The sequence below is a fragment of the Coregonus lavaretus genome (assembly GCF_964263955.1).
Source record: "Coregonus lavaretus genome assembly, contig: HAP1_SCAFFOLD_3821, whole genome shotgun sequence".
Lineage (NCBI taxonomy): Eukaryota > Metazoa > Chordata > Actinopteri > Salmoniformes > Salmonidae > Coregonus > Coregonus lavaretus.
The window spans coordinates 47,501-55,000 of record NW_028162942.1 but is presented as its reverse complement, the minus strand read 5'-3'; the positions used below and the strand labels follow the sequence as shown (position 1 = coordinate 55,000).

Genomic DNA, 7,500 nt, shown 5'->3' with positions numbered 1-7,500 from the left:
GATGGCATGGGCAGCACCAATGAGGCTATCTCCATTTTAAAGTAGTACTTTTTTTTTTTTTTTTTTTAGAAAAAGCTAATATTGGTGATTTACCGCCACCTGCAGGGCTGGAGTCCTGAATCAAATCTTGTCGTTCATTTATTGTAGCCACTAGATGGCGGTGATCTAGCTGAAAGCCATTAACAAACCATAGCACCCTATTAGAAGAAGAAGACAGTGCTCTGATCATAAGGCTGATCGCTCCCAACCCATAGGAATCCCCACCCAGTTGGCTACTTTAAAATGGTGGAAGCCCTCAATGTCCACGCCTTCCAGAGACCTCTTTGTACCTCTATGACCTTATAACACCACAGATAGAACAATGAGCCAGATGTTTCACCGTATATAGAAACCTTTGATAACGCTGACCTGAGATTAGAGTCAACGTGGACTAAGACTGGCTCCCTCTGCTGGACGGAGGAACTACCTGCTGCTCAGTACTCAGTGGACACACACAGCTCAACAGCCTGTACTGGCGCTAGCCATCACATTTACGATGGATTCACAGCTCAACAGCCTGTACTGGCGCTAGCCATCACATTTACGATGGATTCACAGCTCAACAGCCTGTACTGGCGCTAGCCATCACATTTACGATGGATTCACAGCTCAACAGCCGGCTCTGGTTGAGGGGTGGAATAGCTGTGGGGTTCTTACCATTGCAAGGTAAAAGGCTTGTTGTCTTTGATTCTAGAAATGTGAAACAAACTCTTTTTTTTTTATCCAGGGGCATTATCATGATCATTATTATGTTTTATAATTTTTATTATTATTATTATTGTTGTTCTGTAAGAAAATACTTCCATTGAGCCGGGTTAAAGGTGGACTCAGCAATATGATATCATCAGATACGGCAGGAGCAGGGAGACTTCCTGCTTACAAAAATCAACAACAACAACAACAGACTCAAACCAATGGTGGCAATCTTGGCTGATTTAATGCCGCCCCCCCCCCCCGCCCCCCCCCTGCCTGTGTGATGACATCATAACATATCACTGACTCTCCATCTATGACTAGCTAGCAGTAATGACTTTTATAGTTTTACTATTGTGTGAGTGTGTGTGTGTATATCGACAATAATGATATAGTGATTATATTTGGTATATATATATGATGTGATTATACTGTATGATGTTATTTTATGACAGGTTTAATATTCGGAGGGTAACCAAGGTGTCAAAAAGGATTATGTTGTTAATAGATCATCTGTTCTCAGAATTGTGTATATGGCTGCGTTTACACAGGCAGCCCAATTCTGATCTTTTTCCACTAAAGCTTAGTTTACACAGGCAGCCCAATTCTGATATTTTTCCACTAAAGCTTCGTTCACACAGGCAGCCCAATTCTGATATTTTTCCACTAATTAATATTTTGACCAATCAGATCAGCTCTTTTGCCAATAATTGGGCGAAAGATCAGAATTTGGCTGCTTGTGTAAATGCAGCCATATAAATTTACAGCTTATGAAAGTTACCGTCTGGTGGCCAGACTGTATTGTACATAGAGGAAACTAGAGGAGACTAGTGAGACTATAGGAGACTAGTGGAGACTAGAGGAGACTAGTGAGACTAGAGGAGACTAGTGAGACTAGAGGAAACTAGAGGAGACTAGTGAGACTAGAGGAGACTAGTGAGACTAGAGGAGACCAGTGGGACTAGAGGAGACCAGTGAGACTAGAGGAGACCAGTGAGACTAGAGGAGACCAGTGAGACTAGAGGAGACCAGTGAGACTAGAGGAGACTAGAGGAGACCAGTGAGACTAGAGGAGACCAGTGAGACTAGAGGAGACCAGTGAGACTAGAGGAGACCAGTGAGACTAGAGGAGACCAGTGAGACTAGAGAAGACTAGAGGAGACCAGTGAGACTAGAGGAGACCAGTGAGACTAGAGGAGACCAGTGAGACTAGAGGAGACCAGTGAGACTAGAGGAGACCAGTGAGACTAGAGGAGACCAGTGAGACTAGAGGAGACCAGTGAGACTAGAGGAGACCAGTGAGACTAGAGGAGACTAGTGAGACTAGAGGAGACTAGAGGAGACCAGTGAGTCTAGAGGAGACTATAGGAGACTAGTGAGACTAGAGGAGACCAGTGAGACTAGAGGAGACCAGTGAGACTAGAGGAGACCAGTGAAACTAGAGGAGACCAGTGAGACTAGAGGAGACTAGTGAGACTAGAGGAGACCAGTGAGACTAGTGAGACTAGAGGAGACCAGTGAGACTAGTGAGACTAGAGGAGACTAGTGAGACTAGAGGAGACCAGTGAGACTAGAGGAGACCAGTGAGACTAGAGGAGACCAGTGAGACTAGAGGAGACCAGTGAGACTAGTGAGACTAGAGGAGACTAGTGAGACTAGAGGAGACCAGTGAGACTAGAGGAGACCAGTGAAACTAGAGGAGACCAGTGAGACTAGTGAGACTAGAGGAGACTAGTGAGACTAGAGGAGACCAGTGAGACTAGAGGAGACCAGTGAGACTAGAGGAGACCAGTGAGACTAGAGGAGACCAGTGAGACTAGTGAGACTAGAGGAGACTAGTGAGACTAGAGGAGACTAGTGAGACTAGAGGAGACTAGTGAGACTAGAGGAGACTAGTGAGACTAGAGGAGACCAGTGAGACTAGAGGAGACCAGTGAGACTAGAGGAGACCAGTGAGACTAGAGGAGACCAGTGAGACTAGTGAGACTAGAGGAGACTAGTGAGACTAGAGGAGACCAGTGAGACTAGAGGAGACCAGTGAAACTAGAGGAGACCAGTGAGACTAGAGAAGACTAGTGAGACTAGAGGAGACCAGTGAGTCTAGAGGAGACTAGAGGAGACTAGAGGAGACTAGTGAGACTAGAGGAGACTAGAGGAGACCAGTGATTCTAGAGGAGACCAGTGAGTCTAGAGGAAACTAGAAAGCACTTTAAAACCATTCACAGAACCAGAAATTCAGCACATTCTCATTCAAACACGTTTCATTAATCAAAAATCCATTCAATCATTCAATCAGTCAATAATTTGTTGGTTGATTGATTGATGGATTGATTGAAACATTATTAAACTCAGTTCAAGTTAAAAAGTCACAGATCTAGGATCAGCTTAGCATCCCACAGTCCTTACCTTAACCCTGAGGAGAGGGAACCTTCAGACTGACCTTACATCGTACTGTCTAGGGATCGACTTCATCTGGCTTTTTCATTAACAGTAGGATTGGACACACACACACACACGTATGGTTTGTGTTTGGTTTTTTAACTATGCAGATGTAATATGATGATGAATTGTTGTAATATATTTTATAAATGATTATTAGATTGAAATGGGCAATTTAAAGGTATTTTATAAAGCATGATGATGAATTTAATGTTTTTATCAATGAATTATACAAACCATTTTTATAAGGTTGTGAAACTGTATTCAACTCGATCTTGTCTTTATGTAGGTTGTCAATTCAAAGGGGGTGACCATTCTATATCAAACTGTGAACTCATATTCTGTACAGCAAATGTTGCATAATGTTTTACAACAAGTATCCATATCACAATAAAGCTATATATTGATAATGTTTCATATTGGTGTATGTTACTGTACAGCAAAGTTTCCATATCACAATAAAGCTATATATTGATAATGTTTCATAAAGCTATATAGTGATAATGTTTCGTAAAGCTATATATTGATAATGTTTCATAAAGCTATATAGTGATAATGTTTCATAAAGCTATATATTGACAATGTTTCATAAAGCTACACAACGATAATGTTTCATAAAGCTATATATTGATAATGTTTCATAAAGCTATATATTGATAATGTTTCATAAAGCTATATATTGATAATGTTTCATAAAACTACATAGTGATAATGTTTCATAAAGCTATATAGTGATAATGTTTCATAAAACTACATAGTGATAATGTTTCATAAAGCTATATAGTGATAATAATAATAATATGCCATTTAGCAGACGCTTTTATCCAAAGCGACTTACAGTCATGCGTGCATACATTTTTTTTTGTGTATGGGTGGTCCCGGGGTTCGACCCCACTACCTTGGCGTTACAAGCGCCGTGCTCTACCAGCTGAGCTACAGAGGACCGTGATAATGTTTCATAAAGCTATATAGTGATAATGGTTCATAAAGCTATATAGTGATAATGTTTCATAAAACTACATAGCGATAATGTTTCATAAAGCTATATAGTGATAATGTTTCATAAAACGACATAGTGATAATGTTTCATAAAGCTATATAGTGATAATTTTTCATAAAACGACATAGTGATAATGTTTCATAAAGCTATATAGTGATAATGTTTCATAAAACGACATAGTGATAATGTTTCATAAAGCTATATAGTGATAATGTTTCATAAAGCTATATAGTGATAATGTTTCATAAAACGACATAGTGATAATGTTTCATAAAGCTATATAGTGATAATGTTTCATAAAGCTATATAGTGATAATGGTTCATAAAGCTATATAGTGATAATGTTTCGTAAAGCTATATATTGATAATGTGTCATATTGGTGTGTGACTCCCATTTTCTTAATCTCTACATTTAGAAATAATAAATCAACATAATAATAATGTAGCAATGAAAGACAATTCATGTGTGAACATTTGACACTAGCAAAGGCATAATATGTTTTATAGTGACATTAGATGGTTATATCATTTTGACAAGATACATTTTTCACTACATTTCTTAACACTGTGATAATTGTAATTTATAAAATAAAACAGGCACTTTTGGAAAAGAGGGCTCGTCCGGGATTTGAACCCGGGACCTCTCGCACCCTAAGCGAGAATCATACCCCTAGACCAACGAGCCGCGCGTGACGTCCAGGCGGAATCTAGCTTTTTTAAAGTCACTATTTTCATCTATGTTGCCCGAGCAACGTTACCTTTTGGTGAGTGGGAAACAATGATACTAATGCCGCGTTTAAAACAACTGAGTACTCGGGAAAAATCGATTTGAACGGCATCCAACTTGGAATTCCAAGTCGGGAACCTAGGCCTTTTTCTAAACTCGGACTTTCCGATCTGAAGATCACAGACGTCATGATTTGACCTCATATTTTTCAGAGTTCCCAGTTGTTTTGAACAGGGTAAATAATTTTTACAAGATGGAACTCGTGATTTAATTTCAGTTATTGTCCTACGACTGTTTTGTCATCCGACTACAATCACAGCAAGATGCTTTGACCGAACATAAATGTTGCTTTCAAAACAACTGGGAACTCGGAGATAACCGAGGTCAAATCATGACATCGGTGATCTTCAGGTCAGAAAGCCGGAGCTCTAAAAAAATATGCCTGAGTTTCCGATTTGGAATTTGAGTTGGATGACCGTTCAAAACGATTTTTCACAATCGGAGCTCGTTATTTTTTCCGAGTTCCCAGTTGTCATGAACGCCCCCTGAAGTCGAAAGTCGGAGATTTCCGAGTTCCCAATTCCCAGTTGTTTTGAAACGCGGCAAAAGTCCACACGAGCAAAGATGATGGATATACTGACAAGATAGGGTAGATGTCTCCCCACCCTAACAATAAGAGTCGTTGTCCACAAAGCGGCACGGCGGGCTGTCCAGCCGATCCTTTATATGGATTGTTGGATACATCTCATAATTGTAATTTTATTTTTGAATATTCGATGAAGGTTGTTGACGTCAACCGCCTGTATTCAATAGAGACGCTATGCTACTAGCCTCATAATCATGAATATGCATAGCCGTCTGGAGACAACTCCGTTATATAAAGTGTTTTTTTTCCCTCAAAGGTTGCCGGGATGTCACGTGTCCTACTTATATCAGTACACTGGCAACAACTTCAGCATTACGAAACTTCTATTCGATCAAATAAACCTCACGTAGCAAATAAGCCATTCATTTTTTTTGGGGGGGTTGACCAAATTCGACACTCATTGACCTCCATGCAAAAACTCCTTGCTTGATTGGTGCGAAACAACGACAAACGCCACCTGCTGGAGGGGAGACTCTCTCTTCCTCTTCCTCTCTGACCCGTTCCCCGGGGGTGACGTCACCTCTCATAGCACTTGACAGACAACACGCGGACGGGGTCTGTCTACGTGGCGGGGCGGAAGGAACGCTTCTAGCGGAAAAAGTTGCCAGCGGCGAGACCAGCGGGTGAGATGCACTGTCATTTACCAAACAAACAAACAAACAAACAAACAAACAAACAAACAAACCAAACTGCGCGTTTATGTTATGAGGGTTTCGTTGCCCTCCTCGTGACAGTGTATCCTACTACAGGCTCTGATGTTACTGACATAGTTGCAGAATCCGTGTTTGGAAAAGGAAAACCCTAGTGAGTTATTTTGGCTATTTGTAAACATAATCAACTGGTGTATTCATTTGTTGTATGTCACAACATCACACTGTACATTATATACGTGTGTCTAACTCAACTTTGAAAAGGAAAAGGGAAAACAGTGCTGTCTGTGGTCGATGCGTTGCCATGAATGCGTTGACATGATGTGACCGCAACGTCGCGGTAACACGCCATGGGAATATAACTAACTGTATATCGTAGACCGGTGCCATGTTCATTAGGAAAAACGTTTTGGAACATTGCAGATAGAAATGCTATGAATAGAGCCGACATGATTCTACATGGCAGAGAGGCATGTTTGTTCTACATAGTATATTTCTATCTGAACGTAACAAAACGTAGCGTCCTGCTGAAGGCTCCGGTAGACAGTACTGCTTGCTGCTTCTCTCAGCTTCACTGGCTCATTTTAATGCATTTTAGTTGACGACTAAATGTTAATGTTCAGCATTGCTGGGGTGTAGTCATTAGTCCAAACAGTTGCGTTTTGCAACGAAAATTAGTTTCTATTGGACAACTTCGGGTAGGTCCCTCCCCGTTTGGTTCTGTTTGGTTCCGTTTGGTTCCGTTTGGTTTTCTGTTTGTTTTTCCGTTTGGTTCTGTTTGTTTTTCCGTTTGGTTCTGTTTGTTTTTCCGTTTGGTTCTGTTTGTTTTTCCGTTTGGTTCTGTTTGTTTTTCTGTTTGGTTTTCCGTTTGGTTCTGTTTGGTTTTCCGTTTGGTTCTGTTTGGTTTTCCGTTTGGTTCCGTTTGGTTCTGTTTGGTTCTGTTTGGTTCCGTTTGGTTCCTAGTGAATACACCCCAGATTTTACTGGGCTAAATCAGTCACTATTAAAAAACCAACCTCTCTGTCTTCCTCCTCCTCCTTCAGATGAACATGTCTGACTCCAACCACCCTCCCCTCTCTGATCCCCCCCACACCGACCCCAACCCCCCCCACGCTGACCCCAACCCCCCTCACACCGACCCCAACCCCCCCCACACCGACCCCAACCCCCCACACACCGACCCCAACCCCCCCCACACCGACCCCAACCCCCCCCACACCGACCCCAACCCCCCACACACCGACCCCAACCCCCCCCACACCGACCCCAACCCCCCACACACCGACCCCAACCCCCCAGAAGACAC

General features: G+C 41.8%; 1 protein-coding gene across 1 annotated transcript in view; it reads left to right on the top strand.

Moving 5' to 3' along the window:
- The first annotated feature begins 7,494 nt into the window (after positions 1-7,494).
- fam114a1 (family with sequence similarity 114 member A1) overlaps positions 7,495-7,500 on the top strand; it is a 27,605-nt gene continuing 27,599 nt past the window's right edge. The window contains exon 1 of the mRNA XM_084193445.1: positions 7,495-7,500. This exon is cut by the window's right edge and continues 232 nt beyond it. The gene's annotated coding sequence lies outside the window, so the exon portion shown is untranslated.